The 26,207-nt window shown below is 36.7% G+C and overlaps 1 long non-coding RNA gene and 1 pseudogene across 1 annotated transcript; both read right to left on the reverse strand.

The window, feature by feature from the left end:
• Positions 1-418: 418 nt before the first annotated feature.
• Positions 419-14,951, reverse strand: LOC111906036 (ABC transporter D family member 1-like; annotated as a pseudogene).
• Positions 14,952-16,221: 1,270 nt separating this feature from the next.
• LOC111906012 (uncharacterized) lies at positions 16,222-17,381 on the reverse strand. Its single transcript, XR_002855085.2, has 2 exons — positions 16,869-17,381; positions 16,222-16,569 (listed from the first exon to the last, which is right to left on the reverse strand). It is a non-coding gene; the product is annotated as an uncharacterized LOC111906012 (long non-coding RNA).
• Positions 17,382-26,207: the final 8,826 nt, after the last annotated feature.

The following is a 26,207-nucleotide window of genomic DNA, read 5'->3' on the forward strand; positions in this document are numbered from 1 at the left end:
ACATTGCGTATCAAGGAAGGCCCTGTCATAAATGAAGATGACACGCATTTGTGTGTCGTGACCTTATGACGCGCATTGCGTATCATTAAAGACCCTATCGGCCATGTCATAAATAAAGATGACACACATTTTTGCGTATCATAATTTTAAATGTTTTGAAAAAATATTATCTATAGATTTACTAGTTTTCATATTAAATTTGTATTTAATATCTCATAATAGAAAATAAAATATCACATACAAAAAATACAATCCACTGCATAAAATTTAATGTCATACAAATAATCGTTCCATGGAAAGATAAGACAAATCAATAGTAACAAAAATTTACAAACTAATTAGATACAAGAAATATAAAAAAAAAAAAATATACCCTCAAATGCTTTTCAAATTCTAATCTCCATGTTAGCTCTTCAACTCACTTCTCCGGTTTGTCCTTAGCTTCTCTAATGGCTCCAACATCTCTTGCAGCCTGTGACAACGTATTATCATTGTTTAATTACTATTTATTCTTATAATTCGAAGCACTTCGATAAAATGGTATTATATAATACTTAGATTTTTTTACAGAAAATCCACTCACCAGCTTCAACATATTTTAATTTTTTAATACTATTTCTTCTTCTTCTTCTGACCTCATCTCTTGCAGGCAAAATTAAATACCATTCGAGATCATGCCATATGGCAATAAATGTGAAGACAACCCACACAATTTTGCTTTTTTCGGTTTTGGTTATATATATTATTTAAATTAATTAACGAGTGGAATGGTATTAATACAGGATGCTGAGAAGCAGGTAGGCAGCAAGAAAAGCGATCAAAAGGGTAATTTTTTGTGAATAAAAATGAGAGTAGTGAGTTAAGAATTAAGATGTGTAGGTAGGTAGGTACCTGTGAAGATGTAATAACTGTGACGCCCATGTTAAGTGCAAGCCGATAAAGGTGCTCTTCAACGTCCACACTTGTAGCACTGAAACAAACAGGATATGACATTAATTTAAATTATTGATAAACATGAGGATAGCTTAGCTTACTTGGTGCATTCATCTAGGACGCCAAACTGAGGCTTGTGAAAGAATAAGCGAGCCTTTAAAACAACAACAAAAACAAAAACAAATTAGGATACAATAGATGTAGTAATTAATACATATGATAATGATGTGATGTGATGTGATGGAAGCTCACCATGCCTAATCTCTGTTGTTCACCAAGAGACAAGATGTCTTCCCAGTTCTGACTAGCATCCCACCTCCCTTCTCTTTCAAAAAGGTACAACAATTTCACATTCTCTAGAATCCTTTTTAAATGCATATCCAGAATATTTGCATCAGCAACACCAATGTCTATTTGCCCTGAAATGAATTAAAATCACAACATTTACATTATAGGACGTACTTGAAAGTGGGAAAATGAAAATGGAAAGAATTGAAATTGACCTTGTTGATACAAACTTAATGCCCTCTTTTCGGCTTGCTCATGTGAAAGGGGATAGATGATTTGATCACATAATGTTCCTAAACAAGTATACGGCTTTTGAGGAATATATAAAATACCAATGCCACAACCAGATTCAGCTTCAACAACGTCATTAACATCATGGGAGGGTTTAACAAGTCGTCCATCCACTATAGGCCAAAGACATCGCAGAGCCCTGAACACCAAACTTTTACTACTCCAATTCGGACCTTCATTTTATATTTTTATTTTTTTAATCCTCACAAGTATTTATAATCATTCTCCATAATAATCTGACTATAACACTAACCGGTAAGAAGAAGGCTTTTCCCTGGTACTATCTCGCAAGTCAACTTTCTGGCTAATAAATTATGTGTTGGCGTGATAATATCAACCTCCAAAAAAGAGATAACATCCTCAGATTCCTCATTGGACTTTGATGAAGTACCAGCATTTTCATTTGCAATTTCCATCAGATTATTAGTAAATAAGGAACAGCCTAAAAGATTAGATAAAACACTAACCATATTGTGCAGCATCAAGAAGTTCCTCAAGTTCAAAAATCTAATTAACATCACTAGACAGTTCGATGAACTTTCTATGCAGCTCCAAGATGTCACCAAAGGCCAAGAAGCTTTGAGATACAACTGATGCCAAAAACCGCAATGCATGTGCAAGCTCACCCGCTCACAAAAAAATCCACTCACATCCAAGCCAAAAAAATAAAAGCCTAAATTTCATTAGGTTCAGGGTAATCGATTCACAACTACTAAACTATTTCTTATTGTGGTAAACAAATGTCATGATGAATCGGAATTGAGAATGGGAATTGACCTTGAGTGGAAGTCAATGAACGATCAGCTTTGTGCTCTATAGCATATAACAAGCTCAATCCGCAGGTAACATTGTGGGGGAGTTTTTTGGTGACAAAGTCATCGAGTACTCAAAATAACCATTTCTTCCTTAGAAGTATTTTAGCATGAGCAAGAAGCTCATTAAATCTTGACTCAATCATCTGTCAGACAAACCATATTCAAGTATTATTATTATTAATATTATATTCCAAAATTCTCCTTTGTAGAAGGAAATATAAAAAAAGAAAGAGGAAAGGAGTTACCGCTTTTTCTCGAGCACCACCTCCAAAGAAAGCAACAGATTCAGCATGTGTACGCAGCCTCTCCTGCATGAACCTACATGGGTAAACAAAACATCCTCCTTAAACTTAAAGCTCTGTTATTTTGTGCAATAATGAATGAGAATGACAAGTGACAAGGAAGGAGAAATAATAATTAACAAAACAAAAAGATGATGACCTAAAGCTCCCTTCAAGTTCTTGTTCCCGATTTCCCAGGTCACCAAAATCGGGAGTGGCACTCCTTAGAAAGCCTAACCCTAGAAACATATATGCATATAGTATAGAAGCACCACGTCGACCTGTTAACATCTTCATTCTCCATGTGAACCTACAAACAACATCAACCATTATCAAATTTTAAAATAAACACCAAGATTATTATGCCTTTCGCTTATTTATTGCTCTCAATCTCTTGCTCTTGCCTGTGCAAAATAGCCCTGAAAAGCTTGTCTAAGGTAAAAAAAAACATAGACTCACCATAAAATATCAACAAATGACTTTACCATTCCGGTTACCAGCCCTGAAAAATTTGTGCTCAACTTTTCCAAATCTTGTGTTATTCTCTGATTTGCATCAATGCTAACTCCGGACATGTGAAATACCTGAAACCACAAATGAAACTTTTCTACATCAAATCTACAAGATTAATAAAAAAACAATTGCCACTAACCGGCTTATTCCACACACTGAATTTGGATTAATTTGAAATTAAAACTAGCTTTTCAAAAAATATAGATAGGCTTTAAAACTAGAAAAATATCCGATTATATATAAAGAAAACAGCTATATGTCACAACTGTAAATTTTGAGCCATGTAATCTATACATTCAAATTTATGAGAATCAAAAACTTCAATCAAATACAACATGCTAGGAGTACAAATAGTCATCAAACAATTGGAGACCCTAGAAGTTCTTATTAAGTCTAATTTAGGCTAGAACTTCCTTATTGGATCCAAATGGGCCAATAAGCTTCCAATTAGACTATTATGGGCTTAGAACCCTAATTGGGCTCTAATTGGACCCACACTTATTTATTTTAACATTTTAGGTCATGTTGGGCCTAGAATTAAATAAATTAAAAGCCTTGATACATGAATAACCTAAACTAGTCAAATAAAAATATAAAAATCCTACTACATTCTTTTAGACTAAAAACATACCTAAGGCTAACTCTAATATTGGGCTTAGGAGCAAAAGGCCCAAATTTCTTTTTTCCCCTCCATGTTTCGGCCCAATACCCAAGCCCAAGAGGATTTGAAGATATTTGACTTAAGTGTGCCACCTCACTATTAACCAAAGGATTTCCATGCAAGAAAACCCATATCTCCATGCAACCATCACCTCAAATATCATTTCTTCTTCTCTCCTCTCTCACTCTCGGCCATACACACTTACACACACCAAAATATCTCAACTTTCTCTCTAGAACACTCAAAGAACTCTCCTTCCCTCCCCTCTCCAAAAATCTCGAAATTTAGGGACTTTCCAAGAGGATTTTGCAAGTAAATCATCATCTAAGGTAAGATTATGCATAGATCTATGGTTTAAATTCTTTTATTATCAAAATCTCTTCCTAATCCATGTAAAAACCGTGATCTTGCACTCTAGAAACCCCATAATCTCGAAAAGTTCATCAAGGAGTGCAAGGGCCAAAAATCACTTCATTTCTTCCAATTTTTCTTCAAGAACCGAAACTACCCACTCAAGGTGAGATTCATACCCCTATTTTCTGTTTTTAAGAGTTTTTGTGGGGGGGGGGGGGGGAATACAAGTGAAAGTGTAGATCTATATGTATTTGTATGCCTTGTATGATTTCCATGCTTATATGTATGCTTATATGTGTTTTAATGTTGGATCTAGCCATTAAACCCCTCAAAACCGAGATATAACTCATGTTTTATGATATTAGCTTCAAATATGTTCCTACATAATAAGTGATACTAGATAAATAGCCAAGTGGTTAGCAACAATTTTCTTTAAGCTAAAAACACACATTTTGGGCCAAAAATGTGAAAAATACAAAATTAAGGGCCCAAAATGACATTTTACAGATTCTGATGGTTGAAATGTGTCAAAACAGTTTCAATAAAGCTATTTCTGGAATTTTATTCATTTAGAAGATTAAAAACATAAATTTCAAGCTTATTGGGCTAAAAATGAAAATTTCGGCCCAATAAGGCCCATTATGCGAATTTTTCTGTTTTGAAGGGCCAAAACTGTGAAATTCTGTAAAACAGAGGACTATAAGTGTCCCAAACCCTTTTCAAAGGTTTAAAATGCTTTTCAAATTTAAAAGGGACCAAAGATGCAAAAATTTTCCAAATTGGGCCAAAATTGTCAAAATTGCGAAAAGAAGGGCTAAACCGAGAAAAACTGCATTTTCAGGGGCTTAATCTGTTTTCTATGAAAAATATGCTGAAAAATGTTAATTTCAATACTTTTTGGTGTTAAAATGTCAAGAAAAATAGTTTAAGGACCAAACCGGGAAATATTGAAATAAAAGGGTTGAAAGTGTAAATTTTACAAATAATGAGGGGCTGAAAACAGAAATATCTCAAGGCTGATTCATTATGTATAATTTGATCAAATAATGATACCTCGACTATCAACGAAATATAACTCACTACAATACCAAAAGTCGTTGTGAAACGAATTGGCTCGGTCTCGAGCCAATGGAAATCTACAACTACTAACTCCTCGATACATACAATTAACGTTTGGTAATACATATACATACGAGTGTGCACAGACGTCTACGCACCATCTTCGGGCCCCAAAAGTGTAAAATCTTGCTTGTTGGGCCTAGCTAGCCCAATGACCTGATCTTAAGGCCCGAAGACACATATATTCTACGGAGTGTTGAGTTTTACCGACTCGGCACAACGTAGAGTGACTTTCAATGGCTTGTACCACTGGTCCCCAAGGGTCCATGGTATTGCTAGAAGAGTCTGCTTATTTTACGAGGCGGGTCGGGGACCCCTCGCACGCATATTTTCCCCAACCGGTTAATGGAGTCACCGGGGTCTTCGTGACCTCTTTCTCTACGGATGTGGGACTACACTTAGTCCGGGCGATTGGATAACGTGATTAGTACGGACGACGCCTTCGGGTTCGTTAGTATAACTATAAACTGGGCGTTTGTGTAATGCGGGTTTGTAGTAAATAATCAATGCTCGAGAACCTTCCAACGTCGCCTAGGACAGACACTACTATTTTCGTAATGGTTTCAACGCAACTTAATGGATTTCAAAAGAGCTAGGGGAACATCGGGTTTCCCTAGGGTTTTTATTACATACAGATTTGAAACGCATACATCTTCAATGAACATTTTCTTAAGTATAGAAACAAACAAGCATACCTATGGATCTTCACAAACATTTTCGAAAGCTTTTCTTTTCAGAAAATATCGGATTTTCTGGTGGTTTTTCAAAGCAATATAAACATTCGATTTCAAACATTACTTATGAACTCACCAACATTTCATATGTTGACGTTTTTCAAAATACTTGTATTCTCAGGGAACCAGTGAATCAAGGAAAATCATACGCAGTGACGGTTGCAGTTTATTTTTGTATGAATTGAACAAATTAATTTTTGGGGAATGTAATGTTAAAACAATGTATGACATGTAAACACTACTGGTTGTACTATGTTGATGAATGGTGACGAATATTGTTTTGTTTCATATATATACAATGTTGTGGTATTCAATTGAGTCACGACAGCCCCCGGACGATTCCGCCGTCTGGTTCGGGGGTGTGACACTATATTTGTTTGCAAACTTCATATGATTTATGCATTGATTCTCTTCAGCTTTGAAATATAATTAGATCCACTTGATCTTATGCATTGTCTAGAAAGAAGCTGAACTATAAAGTTTCAGACAGATAATAGAAAACAAAGACTTGCATTCTTCACGGCGAAAAACCCAATTTAAAGAAAGAAAAAAATTTAATTGAAGACAACAAGGTCAAATTCAAACATTCAAGAATATGTATGTGTTGATTTCCTATAGCCATTGCCCATTGTCTCTCACTCATGCACTTAATATGATTTGTCGAAACCCAATAACCAAATAACAAGTTTTTGTTAGCTTTTATTAGACACAATTATCATCTTCTTCCAATATTGTCACTCGGAAGTAGATATGTCTAGTGAAATATGAATTCTATTACTTATTAGAATATATTAACTGGATTTAAAAAAATTGATTCAAGTGTTGAAGTTATAAATAATCTCCTTTGTTTTGTTTTTTAATTTGACTTTTTAGTAAAATACCCTTATGTATAGTGGTGTAATGAATTTGTGAATCTGCACTCACCTCGATTTGAATTTGAAGCCTTAAAAGCATCTTATATCACCACAATAAACAAATTTTACTAAACTTCATGCACCAATCAAAAGAAAGGTTAAACACTAGAGCTGCAGTAGTGGGCTTTGTTAACCTGATGAAAACTACTGACCTTAAGATACACACATGCTATTAGTATTAGCCCATCTAGTTAGTACCCGTTTGCAGAGACACAAGGTTGTAACAATTTTGTTGATCTAGTAAAATTACCAGAATTGCTATGTGGCATTAGTAGTGCAAATAAGGGTAACCCCACAATCTTGATTTTTGAGATCAGTTGGAAGTGGCACCACTAATACCTCAAAATGGAATTGTCAGGTTTTCAAGCCTCATCCGGTTCAACTCTAAAAGAGTTTCTGACTGATTAAATGAAAGAGCAGGAAAGAGAGAAATATATGATGACCCATAATTTCATATAATGGTGTTCTGTAAAAACCCATACAACAAACATTACTTTTCGTTCAAGAAGCTAATTACTACAAAAATCAGTGAGTGAATCGATTGAAGAAAAACCTCAAAGTTCAACAAGAAACATAGATCGCAGCAATCAGTCTCTGGTGGTTTGAAGATAGGGGGAGAGAGAGAGAGAGAAAGAGATACCTGAAATGTAAATTAAAAAGGTGTAAGAGTCAATATGGGTTGACTTGGTGATAACCCTCCAGAGTGCATATTGCACCCTTCAGAGCTCTCTCTTGCATCATAGATAGTATTCTACGACCAATTTCAGCTCCGCATCTAGTCGTTCCTTTTCATATGGATGATGAGGCTTCCTAAAAGTTTTTCCATATGAAAGTGGTGGTGATGGAAGAGATGGTAGGGCGGCGGTGAATGGTAGGAATGGTGGTGATGGTCGATTGTGTAGAGGTGAGTGTGAGGTGAGGTGGAATGAGATTTTATGAAAAAAGCCCTAGATTTAGACGCCTTTTGTAATTGAGGGTAATGGATGCGCGTTTGGTAAAAGAATTACAAAAGGACGCCTCTAGAATCGAGAAGGTGGAGGATAGAGATGAGGGAAAACCTAGTGGAGAAGGAGGGACGAGAAGGTGGAGGTCTCGATTACGGGTTGTTCAACTTGTAGCTTCTATTGACGGTTGATGAGTCGTAGTTGTCGATCGGCGCTACAATCGACATTCACAGAGGGGTGGAGACGAGGGAGAAGAGGCGGGGGTTAAAAAAAATTTGGGGATTTCATTTTCCCACTAAGGAGCGCGTTTCTTAAAAAAATATAAAACAACATTCACAGAGGACGCACAAGTGCCCTCTGTGTTTTTAATTTTTTTACATGAGACACTAATTTAAGGGCACACAATAATGCGTGACCTAAATCCTTAATTTTTTTTTGAAGAGATGACACTTTTTTAATGTCACTCTCTTTTGTGTAACATAAATCAATGAGTGTCGTGGTTTGCGCGTCGTAAAAGGGTCTTTTTCTTGTAGTGTAACATGACCTAACGGCCCAATTCACTAGGTGAGGTACAACTCTCATCTGTAACATTGTCTACGTTTCTATGAGTTCACTACCCCGACTACGCCCATGACATGTGTCATTGTAGAGTGGTTCAAACGACACTTTTACGAACATACCTCCTACACAAACATGATATTTGTACACGGTATCCAAGATATCTAAATGGTCACCTAAAAAACCATTGGACCTGATTGTAGTTACAACTCTCTATCTCACCAAAATGTCCATACAGGGTATGCACCCAGACTTAGGCTACTACCCACTAAATGCATTGTAGTGTCCGTATTTCGAGGCTAAGTATTAATATGCTGATGTAATGGTTTGGGTTAACAAATGTAACTTATTTTGAAGTAATAAAGAGGAATTACTTGAATATTATGTGGATTATGTGATTTTATCTGCATTATACTTATTTATAAGATATAATAAATTAAGAAGGAAAATAAGCACCAAAAATAAAAATAATAGATAAACCCAATATCTATGAAGAAAGTTGCAGTGGTCGTGACAAGGATTCCGAAGATATAAAGAACGTCGAAATCCAAGTTATAACGAAGAAGTTATGATATGTCCAAGTTTCAGGACAAAACCAGCATGACGCCGTGTGACGTAAAAAGTGAGTTTGCGATAAAGTGATTTTTATCCTTAACGAGCAATCGACCCAAAATGCTTCGAGTTCTCCTTCTTGCCTGCCTACGCGCTCCATCTTCTTTACGATCGGTCATCGACCGGAGGCAAATGTTTGATTTCATTTGTGTTTCTCCCAACTTCGATCATCCGTTCCGTGGATTCATTTGGGATCAAATCATATCCATTACAACGGGGCTTATGAGCCCTAATTTCGTTAAGTTTGGACCACTAGGCACAATCAATCCCTCCTTCGAAATAAATCACCATCCAAGTCCAAACTCCCTTTTAATATAATCAGAAACAACCCCCCACCCCCACCCCTTCGGAAACATTAACAAGTTTGGTCCTAAAACTCCAAATTAGGGTTAAAATGTGCATTTCAACCCCCTATTTTGGAAATAAATTACGAAATCAGTCCCTAGTTGTATGATTTTTGGAAAATCAAACCCTAGAGTCTATTTATTTTCACAAAGACCGCTATATACTCAATAACTAATACCAAAACTACCCTTTGGTTTATTAGAAAATATAAATATACACAGTGGTTTGTTTTAAGAATGAGGAACACCACATAACGGCTCTCACGACAAGTTTCCCAAAGAAACCGAATTCGAACGATTGGAACTCATGCTTCAAGGTTTATTAGGATATATAAATATACACCGTGATTCGTTTTAAGAATGAAGAACATTAACTAATATATATATATATATATATATATATATATATATATATCTCACTACAATCATGGGCTTGGTTGGTTTCAAAACTATTTTAATTATATAATTACTTATGGTACACTATAGTACTGTTTTCAAGTATATATTCAAAGATTCTTTACATATATAGTTTTTATGTATGGATTTAGTTATACAAAGATACATTTTGGTTTTTAAAGACTTATGGCAAACACTGTTTTAATTATTGTTGCTCATACAAAGATAATACTTTTAGACTTTTTAAATGTATTGCTGCTATTTGTAGAAAACTCATAACACTCACCAACCATGTGTTGACCCTCAAAACTACATTTATTCTCAGAAAAATATTTACACAGACATTCAAGACGGATTAGATTACAGATGACCTAGTTTATTTGTTGCTGTATCATATGCCTACAATTAAGGCAATTCATTTATTATTATTATTATTTGTAAAAACATTGTATTCAAACATCAAGATGGAATGTAAATGCTATTTTGTTTATTGGTTGTACTTGTGCTATATATTCAGTTTACCTGTGATCCATGAACTTAGTCACACAACCCGGCGTGTTCCGCCGTCTCGGACAGGGGTGTGACAAATTGGTATCAGAGCTAAATTGCCTATAGAGAACTCGTATCCTCAAAAGGATAATACAACTATTGCAACTAGCTTCTAAATAAAAGTATTATTATTACTAATTACACTACTTCTTTGCTAATTGTGGTACAAAAAATATGGTTTGAAGGGTCGGATAGAGTTGTTGGATTTCAGAACGGCTTAATTACTAAAATGGTCATGCCCTCTAGTGTTTTCTGTCTGGCCCTCGTCTGTATTTGGTAGTCTTGGAGTACAAAACAAAATTTAATAATACTACAAACCCCATAATAAATAATATATAAAAGTTATATATATACTTTGACCTGCGATGAGAACACTTAATAAAATTCTAACATGCCTCTAACTAAAGCTACCAATTCAACCCTTTAGGTCAAACATCTCAATTAAGGTTAGTACCGTACATAAGCAAGTCAATTCCAATGACTTCTTGACAAAGGTTTTATTCGGTCAAGCTTCTCTCCATGAGGAGCTCCGATATTGTTGTTAAATAGAAGGATGGATCGTTCAGGATATTCATTGATTGCCGAGAGTGGAACAAACTCGCCATCAAGAACTGATATACACTCCCAAGGATCGATGACCTGTTCGACCAACTACATGGATCCCATTACTACTCAAAAATCGATCTAAGATCCGACTACCATCAACTCAGAGTTCAAGAAGTAGACACTCCAAAGACAACATTCAAGACTCGGTACAATCACTACTAGTTTCTGGTCATGCCATTCGTACTAACAAACGACGCCAACCAATGTACGCCGATTCTTAGGGCATGTAGACTATTAGCTGAGATTCGTCGAGAACTTCTCCAAAATAGCCAGACTCTCACCACTCTAACCTAGAGAGACAAAATTTTCAATTGGGGAAATAGATAAGAGTCTGCCTTCCCGAAATTGAAACAACTGATTGTGCATTGCACCAAGTTTGTCTCTCCTAGAAGGAACAAAATACTTTGTAGTTTTTTGTGACTCCTTACACCAAGAGTTAGGATGCGTGCTAATGCAAAAGAATAAATTCATTGCATACGTATCCAAACAACTTAATCCAAATAAGACCAGCTACATTACCCACGAATTAGAGTTAGCAGCTATAGTGTTTTCCTTAAAAATATGGAGACACTACCTTTACGGAACAAAGTGTATCATGTTCACCGACCGTAAAAGCCATCAACACAACTTCAACCAGAAAGAGCTCAACACGAGATGCAAACCCATATAATTCAAAGTAAGAGACAGTGTCCTAGTAAAGGTCACAGTAAAGAAAGGTGTCATTAGATAAGGAAAGCAAAGTAAACTAAACCCCCGATACATCAAACCTATTTAAATCTGGTCAAGGGTTGATCCGGTGGTTTACAAACTTAGTTTACCTCAAGAACTCAATAGAGTTCATAATATCTTCCACGGTTGAAAATTTCAAAGGTGCCCCTCTAATAAGAACCATGACATTCCTCTTAATACGATTTAGGTCAACACTATACTTCACTTCGTGAAAAACCGGTGGAGATCATGGGACCGAGAATTCAAAATCCTCAAACAAAGTCGAATAACTATAGTAAACACCCAATGGAACTCTCGTAGAGAGCCAAAGTTACTTGGGAACATAAGAACCAAATGATACAAAAGTATACACAATTTTTCAGCGGTGCTCCTTTCACTACTGTAATGGAATACTAGTAGAACAAAATGATAGTGGAACAAAATATTCTAGAACATAATAATTTTGGGGCAAAATTCCCTTAACGGTAATTTGACTCATTGATTTTCAGTGCATCTAATGTAAAATAAATAAGTTATTTCAACTATTATATGATACCAGACGATATCTTACCTCTAAATGTTTAAATTGACAAACCAATGAAACAACTAAAACTGCACGCATAGGAATGCGTCTGAAAAATTGAAAATTTGTATAAGGTAATTTTGAGCAATACAAACACTATAGTCTCGTAGTACGTGTTTCTCCGTTTCTGAAAATATAAAGAATGTCCAAAACGGAGTTCATATGCAAAAAGATACGACCGTTTTAAAAATCCAAAACCAGTAGATTTCTCAAAAACTGTCAAAATCACTTCGACCCATTAAGGGACTTGCACACTTCAAATGGAAATTCGGAAAGCATTTTTGGACTCAGGCTATTGCCTAATATTTAATTACATATTTGAAACATTTTTATTAAAAATATTTATAAAAAAAGGAAAAGTTAGATGTTTTGGATTTATTATTCGCATAAACTTGAAGTCGCATAACCTTGAGCTATTGACTTCGGTATAATTTTAATTATTGGTATTGTATCCAGGAATAACACACACACACACACACACACACACACACATATATATATATATATATATATATATATATATATATATATGTTTTTTGCATGTACTGTGTGCTTGTAACCACAAATTTGGACCAACGGATAGAATATAATCAATGGTCAAGATCTGAGAGTCTATGATATTACAATAGGGTAACATGAACCATATAATCATAAAAATTTCAACATAAGGGTATTTTGGTCAATTAAATTATATTAAAAAAGGAAAATTTTGAATTGTAAAGGATAATTAATTACCTTATTTTTAAATATCTAATTTTTTTAATAAATTCAAATTTACAAAATCCGATTTTATTCTGTCAGATTGATAGAATTACAACAATAAACTAGTAAAGATATTATCGATATTATTCTTGTAGAATATAGTTCAAATTCATATATTTTTTATAATTAATCTAATATTATTGATTTTATTATTGTAGAATATGGTTCCATGCAAGATATTTTTTACAACTAACATGCTTAAAGAATTATACAATGTATTATCAAGAATAGCATTTTCTAAAGAACACGGATTTTATTCTTTAAGAATCACTTATTACATAAATTCGTAAAGAATAAGACTATAAACAATTATTAAATTCATTCTGAAAAAATATGATTAATAGAAGTTTAAGAATTACATTTATTCTTAATGATAAATATATGAATGATCAAAAAGAGAAAAAAACATCAAAATCTAACAAAAACATTATTCTATTCTAGAAGAATATTAATCTATTCTAAAAGGATATTATTGTTAAGAAATACTTTATATATTCTGGCATAATACATTCTGGTAGAGTACATCTGGTTCTTCATGTTTTCTTCCTTTTCCACATTATTGATAGCCTTTTCAAAACCTAAATCCATAAAAGAAAACACAATCACTTTAATATCTTAAAAAATTCAGCGCAATCTTAGAGAATAAAAACTATAAATTTTGATTGAATATAGTAAACATTAAATAATTGTAATTTATTCTAATAGAATGTAATCTTAAAAATCACTTGATCAAAAAATAAGTATATGAAGAAGTGTTAAGTTATTCAACAATTTTGGCAGAATGTAATCCTCAAATAACCATTTTGATTCTTATCATACGTTGGTCTAGAATTGTTCTTACGAGAACGCAATAGATGTAACAAACACATAAACCTAACCCTATAATTTAACATTTTATAGAGAGATCAAAACACCTCATCATAAACAATTAATTCAACTTAACCAACTTAATTTCATTACGACAATAAAAAGAATCAACCATTACAAAATGCAAGAAACACTAACCCACAAATCACATAAACAAAATACACTTGAAAAAATAACTTAGAATTTGATGTCCATTCAATTAATATATACACTAAAAAAATCTCAAAATTCCACCATCAAGTTAGTTATCTTTTAGAACATACATATCTTATCTTTGACTTGCAATAAAAAATCAAATGGAAACCAAATTTTGAATGTAATTTGGATAATCAACTCAAACGTAATTTGAAGAGTTGATTCTTAGGAAGATTAAAAAAAAAAAAAAAACATAACCAGAGATGATGGTGGTAACCTAAATAGTAATATCATTATAAGCTATTTGATTAAAAGTTCACAATCAATTACTTGGAAAAAAAACACTTACAAATATTAAATATCCTTAAAAACAAAAATGTTCCCAGGGATAAAAGATCGAAAGTTTGAAAACCTTCAAAAAGCTCCATCAAGAAAATTAAATATCCTAAAAAGCAAACACAACAATAAGAAATCCATTAAATTTGAAATTTACTGCAATGGAAAATTGAGGTATGGTGGAGGAGACATTCATGTGGACGTAGTGGTGGTATCCGACAATTGACGACAAACGATGGAATTTGGTGAATGCCAAATTAAAGAAACCGACTCATACTCGCCGACGAAGGGATCAACGTTGGAAAAATGAAGGAAAGAAGATCGGTGTAAACTTGATTGGCCAACATAGGGTTTTGAAAAGTAGCACAGTGATATTTCAGGGTATATATATATATATATATATATATAGGTTCCGTTGAGATTAAAATTAAAATAGAGATATCGATATTCAACTTCAGCCACGTATTTCACATCTGCCGCTCCAACCCTTCGGCGTACCGGCGCAGCAGGTCTGCTGTAATCATAAATGATTACATAGTGCCACCCGTTCCTTTCTCCTCCGCCACCATCTCCACCACCGTAACTGCCACTACCACCACCACTACCACCACCTCTGACACTAGTCGACCTTATCATTGTCACCTCCATTACTTATACCACCGTCACCTCTGTCACCATCACCTCTTCTGCGACTAACTGTAATAATCATTTATGATTACTCAATCTGTAAACAGACATATATATATATATATATATATATATATATATATATATATATATATATATATATATATATATAATAATAATAATAATTATGATTATGCATATACGTATAAACATGTATAATCGTGTATGATTATACCTCTCTGTCATATAATCATTTATGATTAGGCATACATCGTTACTGCTGGTACGCTGGAGTACTAGAGCGGCAAATGCGAAATATGTGGCTGAGGTGTAATCTCAAGATCTCTACTTTTTTTTAATCTCAAGTGAACCGTCTCATATATATATATATATATATATATATATATATATATATATATATATATATATATATATATATATATATATGTGTGTGTGTGTGTGTGTGTGTGTGTGTGTGTGTGTAAAGTGACTATACCTAACAACCTTATATAAGCTTAGGTACCTAACCTCATCAAACTACGTCATTTTGCATTAAATTTTCATTGCAATCATCCAAGGTTCTTAAAGTTCATCCCTAAACTTGATTTACTTTAAAAAAAAATTGGAAATTCATCATTATATTTCTCCTACATCCTTTCATTTGTAGCGGTAGGATATGAAGCCCATCAGGTGGTATTCGATAGAAAGACGTGATGTAAAAGAAAGATATTGTTGAAAATCCAAAGATTTTGGAAGTAATCAAGTTATAGGGTTGAAGTTTAAGAACCTTAGGCAATTACATTGTAAATATGATATAAACCGATGTAGTATTATGAAGTTAGATATTTAAGCTTATATAAGGTTATTAGGTATATTCACTTTACCCTCTCTCTCTCTCTCTCTCTCTCTCTCTATATATATATATATATATATATATATATATATATATATATATATATATATATATATATATATATATATATATATATATATATATATATATATATATATATATCCAATCCAATTGATAAGAATTTTGATGGTGAAAATGACACAATATTTCTAAAATTCGTGCATATATTCATATGTAAGAAAACATATTTTTAAAAAAATTAAGACGTGATATGTTATGATTTTTTTTATAAAATATATCATGTATGATATATAACTGTATTTATATATGAAAACTTAAATACATGTCCAGATAATATTATGTATTTTCTATAATTTTAAAAAATCAAAGACATAATATAAATTCTTACATAAATACATCTATTTAATCTACCAGATGTAAATAAATAAATAAATAAATAAATTACTTCCAAATTTTGTTTTGATCAATTACAGGAAAACTTTTCCCTTTTCCTTTCTAAATTGAAACTGGCGTGTAATCAAATACAACACTCAATCAAACCACACTCAACAAGATACAACACTCAGTCAAACCCAGACCTGTACAATGTTTACACGAACACTCATACTCAAAGGAAGCGTGTTTTCATTCCTCAAGTAGAGCTGTCAATGAATCACCAGAAACACAGCACCCATTTCCTTCATTCTTCTTCTTCATTCCAGTCAAGAACACCTCCATTGGAGGTGTTGTTCTTGTAAGGCCCCGGTGATTCCTTTCTTTCATTCCCTGTAAAACAGCAAAACCAAAAACACCATCTAAATTTATTGATTAAATCTATCTTTTTCAGTCAAATATCAAACCAAAAATGCCCCTTTATCTTCAACATTCTTATTCAGAAATCACAGAAAACCATTGAATCATTGTTTCCATTTCCTGTGAAAAATCAAATCCAAAAGCCACCAAGATTCCACTGATTTTCAGTCAAAACAAAAAGAAAGAAAAACAGAGAATTTCCGTTGTTCTTATCTCCATCTCCATCAATTTCAGTCAAGACAAACAAAAGAAAGAGAACATGATTTCTTTACCTGTTGTTAACTGCTGCCTTCGTCTCCCCTTCGCAAACACCACCGAATCGCCCTTTCCGTCGCTCTAATTCTCTTTGGTTACCCATCGGCCCTAGACCTCCAAAGGTCTCGTCTGCGCTTCCCCACCGAGACCGCAGTAGCTTCGCTGCTTCTCCGTCTCTTCAACCTTGTCAACCCTCGGAGCTAATCGCCCACGTCGTCGATCGATTAGTCTCCTTCGCACCTAGCTGCAGACCGAGAAGAGCGCATCCGCTGCTTCTCCCTTCGTTCTTCGGTTCGTCGATTCCCGTAAGCGCTCCCTCGCGAGCAATCAACCCCAAATGCTTCGGGTTCTCCTTCTCGCCTGCCTACGCGCTCCATCTTCTTCACGATCGGTCACCGACCGGAGGCAAATGTTTGATTTCATTTGCGTTTCTCCCAACTTCGATCATCCGTTCCGTGGCTTCATTTGCCTCCGGTCGGTGAAACGCTTATGAGCCCTAATTTCGTTAAGTTTGGACCACTAGGCACAATCAGTCCCTCCTTCGAAATAAATCACCATCCAAGTCCAAACTCCCTTTTAATATAATCAGAAACAGCCCCCCACCCCACCCCACCCCTTCGGAAACATTAACAAGTGTGGTCCTAAAACTCCAAATTAGGGTTAAAATGTCCATTTCAACCCCCTATTTTGGAAATAAATTACGAAATCAGTCCCTAGTTGTATGATTTTTGAAAAATCAAACCCTAGAGTCTATTTATTTTCACAAAGACCACTATATACTCAATAACTAATACCAAAACTACCATTTGGTTTATTAGAAAATATAAATATACACATTGGATTGTTTTAAGAATGAGGAACACCACATAACGGCTCTCCCGACAAGTTTCCCAAAGAAACCGAATTCGAACGATTGGAACTCACGCTTCAAGGTTTATTAGGATATATAAATATACACCGTGATTCGTTTTAGGAATGAAGAACATTAACTAATATATATATATATATATATATATATATATATATATATATATATATATATATATATATATATATATATATATATATATATATATCATTACAATCATGGGCTTGGTTGGTTTCAAAACTATTTTAATTATGGAATTACTTATGGTACACTATAGTATGGTTTTTGTGACAACCCGAAATTTCCATTGTACGAACATCATCTATTCAATAGAAGCTAGTTCAGTTTCAGTGATTTTCAAGCTTTTCCGAACAAGTTTGTGTACATTAGGGTTTATGTTTTAGATGATATCAGGAGAGTGGATACTCCTGGTTTTGTGAAACTTGGGCATTTCAAGTTTCATACTGTTACAGTCCAATATCAGGAATGAAAATATTTTCTGTCAAAATATTCCAGGACTATAAATAGTTTTCTGAATTAAATTAATTCATTATTCACAATTCCAAATAGAGAAAAACCATATTCTCTCTGACGGATCTTCGGGTTTTCATCCCAGATTGTGAGTCTACTTTTCTATATGTGTTTCAATACTTGTTTAATGCTCATTAACACTAATTACATGTCTAGATATCAAGATCCGGGAGTTTACCGCCCAAGATCGTTCTTGGGGAGTAAACTCCAAAATGGAACATTATGGCTTCCTAGTCCCAATCCCTTGCTAGAAGACTTGTATAGGAGATAGGGTATGACATTTAGGGATCAAAAAGCAACCAAGAAACATGAGTCTTTGGAGTTTACGGCCAAGGAACTACCTTGGGCCGTAAACCCCTTTCCAAGGGCTTAAATGCCCTAAAACTTTCCCCAAATGCTTAAGGAACTTAACCACTAGTGCTTGTGCTTGTGTAGAACATCAAAAGCCCATAAAAACCATAAGTTTTTAGGAGTTTACGGCCAAGAACCCTTCTTGGGCCGTAAACCCCTTTTTGTGGGACAAAAATCATTCCAAGCTACCCTTAAGCCTTTAGACAATTTACCTTGCACCTTTGGGACTAGAATGGAGAGTAGAACTCATAGAAATCACTCCTTGGAAGGAGTTTACGGCCAAGGAACATGACTTGGGCCGTAAACTCCAAGTGAAGGCACCAAAGTGTGCCTCTTGTCCCCATTAGCCTTAGATAAAATCATGGATGCCATTCTTGATGTTTAAGAGCCTCAAATCAATTAATTTCCTAGAGTTTACGGCCGTATACTCTAAGGTGAAGGACCTTAGGCCGTAAACTCCCTTATGGAGTGTTCTAGAGCCTTAAAACTACTTCATGCATTATTCCAATAAGGATAGAAGTGTTCTAGATGCAAGATAACACCACAAAACACCCAAAAACACCATTTGAGGAGTTCACGGCCATAAACCTATGAGTTTACGGCCGTAAACTCCAAGGTTTGGGGTTTGTTGGATGGTGAACCCCTATAAAAGGACCTTTGATGTTTCAAACCCTTTTGCCTTGTCCCGTAGCAACTTAGATGCAACCATTTGGACCATAAACACTCATAAAAGTGTTTAAATGTTTTCTAAGTGTCTTAACTTATTTATTTAAGTTATTATATGTCTAATTAGTTATATATATGCTTATTATATGATAACTAGGCTCGTGCGTGTAAACCAGTCTCCGTTTGTCACCTAGCACGGTAGCCGACACTGCAATTCAAACGATTCACCGCAGGTGAGTTCATACCCCTTGAATCAACCTTTGAAATGATTTTAAGTGTTTTAAATACTTTATGGGGGGGATACAAGTCAAATACTTATAAGTTATTGCTTCAATCACATGTGATTGCATTTAATCACATGTGATTAATAACTAGGAAAACAACTATTTTTACCACTGTTCAAACTGTTTATCAAAATGCCTTACTTTGAAATGTTTTACAAACTGTTTTACTATCCAAACTTACTTATAGACTGTGATTTAAACAAATGCTTCTTATACTTAAACTATTTTATTAACTTATGCCTTCAAATTGTTTTATAGATCGACATCAAGTCGATCTCCTCTTGATATCATATTTATGCTTCAAATGTTTTATAAAAACTTACTTATGTTTTATATATTCAATTGCATGCCCATATATGTATAGATGTATAAATAATGTTTAAAGGACTTTGAAAGGCCATCCGCCCTATTTCCTTTTCGCGCCTTGAGATGTGGTCTGGTGGGATTTCGGGTGACCATCCGAAGGTCGTTTCAATATTACTTATATATCATATATACATATATAGACATAAAAGTACTTCCATATTCATACTCGTCAGTAAACCATTAGCCGGTTACCATCGGGGTAACGCAGGACAATACATATACAGATATACTAGAAACAATACATATACAGATATACTAGAAACAATACATATACAGATATACTAGAAACAATACATATACAGATATACTAGAAACAATACATATACAGATATACTAGAAACAATACATATACAGAGATACGAGAAACAATACATATACAGATATACGAGAAACAATACATATACATAAATACGTAATAATTGTGATTCACTGTATCGGGAATGCCTTAAATGTCATGGCCCGAGTTACAGCCAGAATTCTCTTGGAGGGAGAGCGTGAGTTTGCGTATAGATCTATACTGGATTGACTATCCTACACCTTGCTGCTAGCTACAGCCGGACCTGCAGGTCTGCGGGTGCCAAACGTCATTTCTTATTACGACCATTCATTATGTCGTTGATTTCCAGTTGATAGCATGGTACAATTTATCACATTATGCCTTAATATAAATCCGGTTTAAGGTAGTAGTATTTAGTACAGCAGTAGTCTTATTATACAAAGCTACAGTACTACAATGATTTACCCATTACATATTTTAGTGATAATCTCACTTAAGCATTAGTGTACAAACTATATTTTAATAAATGATAGTTATACTTGGGTAATGACACACTTTTACAACAGACAAGTTTACAAAACAGTTTAGCCTTGGTAGAAGGTTACTTTTATAGAAAATATAGGATTTTCTGAGAGATCCAAACTTTTACAAACACTTCCAAACATTTGCTTACATTTTTACAAACTTATACATTGAGACAGGTTCAAACGTTTTTACAAGAAACAGTGACACTAAAATACTTATGAACTCACCAGCTTAATGCTGATAAACTCTTTCAAAATAACTTGTATTCTCAGGTCATCAGTAGACAGGTACCGAGGCCAGCTTTTGAGAAGATGGAGTGCATTCAAGACTCATCTCATATTATTTTGTGTTTCATTACTTTTGGTGTCTATAACTGTACAGAACACACTTGTATTAAAATTATATATTTAATGCAATGGATGATGTTGTTTGCTTATTTACATTTACTGTGTTGTGATACTATACATGACGTCCTCCGCCCCAGAACGTTTCCGCCGTCCAAGGTTTTGGGGTGTGACAGATTGGTATCAGAGCGTTGTTTATAGTGAATCAAGTATATCAACCCATAAAAGATATACTAATCTATAAACCCAAAAGGGACTAAAACACTCTGACCAAGAGTCTATACTTTAAATAATAAAATATTTAATTAAGTATACTAGTCTACATTATACTAAAATCAGTGTCACAATGACAAGAACAAAAGTATTACGATTGTTGAATATCACAAGTGAGCTCGGGGATGTATGGTCAGTCCTGGGAATGGCATAGCCTGATCAACTATGCTGGTCCTAGGAGTGATTAGCATATGCCCTAGAATGGTTGTGATATGTTAACAAGTCTAAAAACTTACCAACAATACCACAAGAAGATCAGTAGAACTTAACCTTAAAATACTATAGGAGTATTTTGTGCTATTAGTTACACGTATACTATATTCTTATACCTCTCTTCTCGCGTAGATCTAAATGGCTGGATTCCATCATGGCGACCCGTATTTCCCCATTGAAGGCAATGCTGGATGGATCGATGAAGAGCCCGAAGATGATCATCCAATCCCTTTGGATGATCACCTCGCAGAAGGCTTTTCGGATGGATCCGACTCCGAGCCTAAAGTCAACAACCTACCGCTAGTAGGTCAAGCCCCGAACAACAACCCTCGACCAGCGTTTCCAGGTCCTACTCCCATGTGGGCAAACAATCTAAATCGCTGGAGTGATGAGCAGGGTCAGCCCTTACCATACTTTGGGGACCGAACCTTTTACAACATCAGCGATGGTGGCTCTGCTGACAGAGCTCTACCAGTGATCATCCGCAGGATAGCTCGTAATGTCAAGCAAGGCCGAGCAGCCATCGACCGGGTCATGGAAGTTAATGCCAACTCAGGTGTCAACACAGTCCGCATTCGCCATCTTGAAGAAGACATGGAACGGACCCGGAGAACCAACGAAACTCTGCAGCAACAGCTGGTTGCCTCCCGTGCTGAAGTCTTAGAACTTCGAGCTCGTCAGAGAGCTCAGGACCGACACCTTCAAGAGGTGTTTCGCCAAGTGTCCGACCTCAGGGATCGCCCGAGGAATTCCCATCGCCATTAGATGATGTCTAGTACACCTCTATCTTTTGATTTAGGGATAGCCTTGATCCTATGTGCTCTAAGTAGCACTTGTCTGTAAAATATTCCTAACTTTCGGTACTCTAATTAGAAATCTAGGACTGTCAGTATTGTCCTTATGGTATGATGTAAGACCAGACCTACTGTTAGGTCGATTTTTCCTTGAACTAATTACATCAGTAATACCCGTACTATTGAAATCTACCTAATCTGTGGGAAAAATTTGTACACTTGTGTATTCCTACTGATATTTCTTATTGTGATTTCTAACACTCATTTAACTGTTGGGCTATGGGTAATTAGTCCATGGGTCACTCTCACATTGCTTACAAATTGATTCTTATCATCCTTCTTGTTTTTATAAACTTATAGCTGAAGGATGCCTCCTTGCAAATCCCCCCGGAATAGGAATAATCCTGTACCTCCACCGCCTCCACCACCTGCAGTCATCGATACTGCAGCCCTGAATGCTGCCGTAGCTACAGCAGTGGCAACTGCCATGGCTCAGTATCACTCGTCTGATGCTAGCAGAGGTGGAACCCCTGTTGAATCTATTCCAGTTGAAATCCCAGTGCGCTCCAGGGAGTGCTCTTACAAGGATTTTACAAACTGCAAGCCGAAGCCTTTCTATGGCACCGGCGGAGTCATTGCTCTCTCGCAATGGTTCGAGAAGACTGAATCAGTCTTCGAAATCTGTTCGTGCCCTGCAGCATTTAAAGTGAAATATGCCGCGTGCACCTTCGAGGATAAAGCCCTAACGTGGTGGAACGGCCACGTCAAAGCCCTAACTCTCGTCGTGGCTAACGACATGGGCTGGGCAACGATGAAGGACCTCATGACTGAGGAGTACTGCCCTAAGGGCGAAGTCCAGAAGTTGGAACATGAACTCTGGAATCTAACAATGAAGGGCACCAACGTGATCGCTTACACTGCCCGCTTTAGCGAACTGGTGGCCCTATGCCCCAATATGGTTCCCACTGAAGGGAAAAAGATTGAGCGGTATATATGGGGGCTAGTGCCTCCGTACCAGGGAAACGTCTTAGCATCCAACCCTGCTACCTTCGACAGTGCCAAGCGATTGGCACAAAGACTTATCGACCATGGAGTCAAGACCCCTGCAACTACAACCACCCTAGCCATCCCAGAACCCTCTAAACCCGCTGGCAACAAGCGGAAATTCTGGGACGAGAAGAAGAAGCAGCGTGCTTCAAAGAAACAGCAAATCGTAGCAGTACATGCTGCGGTAGCCCCTACTGCTGTTACTGCTCCGGGGAAGCAGTATTCTGGAAGTTTGCCGAAGTGCAACAAATGCAACTTCCACCATAACGGCGCCTGCCGTGAAATGCAGTGTTCTAACTGCCACAGAAAAGGACACACCGTCCGATTCTGTAGGTTCCCGGCGCAACCGATCTCCCAAGTTCCTGGCTCTGGCGTGAGCCCAACTTGCTATGGATGTGGCGAAACAGGCCACTTTAAAAGGGATTGCCCTAAGGCGAGGAATACTGGAGGAGCAGGGAGGGTACTAGCAATAGGCCACAGGGAAGCAGTTGCTGACCCGACAGTGGTGACTGGTACGTTCCTCCTTGATAACTCCTATGCATGCATTCTGTTCGATAGTGGAGCGGAGCGAAGCTTCGTAAACCACAAATTTGCTCGCATGCTTAAGCAACAACCACACGCACTTAATGAACAATTCACAGTAGAAATGGCCAATGGGAAAACTGAAAGTACTAATAGCATATACTTAGGTTGTCTTCTAACCTTAGATGACCATTCATTCCCAATTGACCTTATGCCGGTCTCGATAAAAAGTTTCGACGTTATTATCGGCATGGATTGGTTAAGTCTTCATCGCGCCGACATCATGTGCTACGAGAAAGCAGTCCGACTAAACCTCCCGTCTAACGAAACTCTTATAGTCTACGGCGACAAACCTGGTGCGAGTCTTCGCATAATATCTAGTATTCAAGCACAGAAATATCTGCGCAAAGAATACCACGCATTCCTTGCTCACGTCGTCGACACGAACCTAGGAACGAAAGAACTGAAGAACCTCCCTGTAGTGAACGACTTTCCCGACATTTTCCCAGAAGAACTACCCGGGTTACCTCCGCAACGACAAGTCGAGTTCAGAATAGACTTAGTCCCAGGAGCTACCCCAGTAGCCAAGTCGCCCTACCGTTTAGCACCAGCCGAGATGCAAGAACTCTCTGGTCAACTTAACGAACTGCTCAGCAAGGGCTTTATAAGACCAAGTTTCTCACCTTGGGGAGCACCAGTCTTGTTCGTTAAGAAGAAAGACGGATCATTCCGTATGTGTATTGACTACAGAGAACTCAACAAATTGACGATCAAAAATCGTTACCCTCTGCCACGCATAGATGATCTATTCGACCAACTGCAAGGGGCGAACTATTTTTCCAAGATTGATCTGAGATCCGGATATCACCAGTTACGAGTGCTCGAGGAGGATGTGCCGAAGACAGCCTTCCGAACTCGTTACGGACACTACGAGTTCGTGGTGATGCCATTCGGATTGACCAATGCGCCCGCAGTCTTCATGGATCTGATGAATAGAGTATGCCGGCCTTACTTAGATCAGTTCGTCATTGTTTTCATTGACGACATCCTGATCTACTCCCGAAGTAAGAAAGAGCATGGTGATCACCTACGACAAGTTCTAGAGACACTACGAAAGGAGAAACTTTATGCGAAGTTCTCGAAATGTGAATTTTGGATCCGAAGAGTCGAATTCTTAGGACACGTGGTTAGCGAAGAAGGAATCCACGTGGACCCTTCCAAAATAAAAGCCATTGAGAACTGGTCAACACCAAAGACACCTACAGAAATTCGTCAATTTCTAGGTCTCGCTGGCTACTACCGCAGGTTCATTCAGAACTTCTCCCGAATAGCGAAACCCCTTACGACCCTGACCCAGAAAGGCGTGGCCTTTGACTGGGAAGAGAAGCAAGAAAGAGCGTTCCAAACGCTCAAACGAGCCTTGTGCACCGCACCAATACTATCCCTTCCCGAAGGAATAGAAGACTTCGTTGTCTATTGCGATGCATCCAATCAAGGACTCGGATGTGTTCTGATGCAGCGAGGTAAGGTCATCGCCTACGCCTCGAGACAGTTGAAGACACATGAGGTTAACTACACGACCCATGATCTTGAACTAGGAGCAGTAGTGTTTGCTCTGAAGATCTGGAGACATTACCTGTATGGAACGAAGAGCACTATCTTTACTGACCACAAGAGTTTACAACACATTTTCGATCAGAAGGAGCTCAACATGAGACAACGACGGTGGGTCGAGCTACTCAGTGATTACGAATGCGATATTCGTTATCATCCGGGTAAAGCCAACGTAGTAGCAGATGCCCTAAGTCGGAAGGAATATTCTGGTCGCAAGGTCAAGTCATTATCCATAACCATCCATTCACACTTGACTAAGCAAATTCAAGCGGCTCAACTTGAGGCCATGAAACCTGAAAATGTGTCGAGTGAAGCCCTTAGGGGAATGGACAAGAACTTCGAAGCCAAGGGTGACGGAGCTTTATATTTCATGGACCGGATCTGGACACCGAAACACGGTGGTTTCCGAGACTTGGTCATGACCGAGGCGCACAACACTCGGTATTCCGTCCACCCAGGTTCAGATAAGATGTATCTGGATCTGAAAAAGCTATACTGGTGGCCTAATATGAAAGCAGAGATTGCTACCTTCGTAAGTAAATGCCTTACTTGCGCAAAGGTTAAGGTCGAGTACCAGAAGCCCTCTGGTTTACTGCAACAACCAGAGATCCCGGAATGGAAGTGGGAGCGGATCACTATGGATTTCATAACCAAGTTGCCCAAGACGACGGGTGGACTTGA

Source organism: Lactuca sativa, chromosome 7, assembly GCF_002870075.4.
Source record: "Lactuca sativa cultivar Salinas chromosome 7, Lsat_Salinas_v11, whole genome shotgun sequence".
NCBI classification, from domain to species: Eukaryota; Viridiplantae; Streptophyta; class Magnoliopsida; order Asterales; family Asteraceae; genus Lactuca; species Lactuca sativa.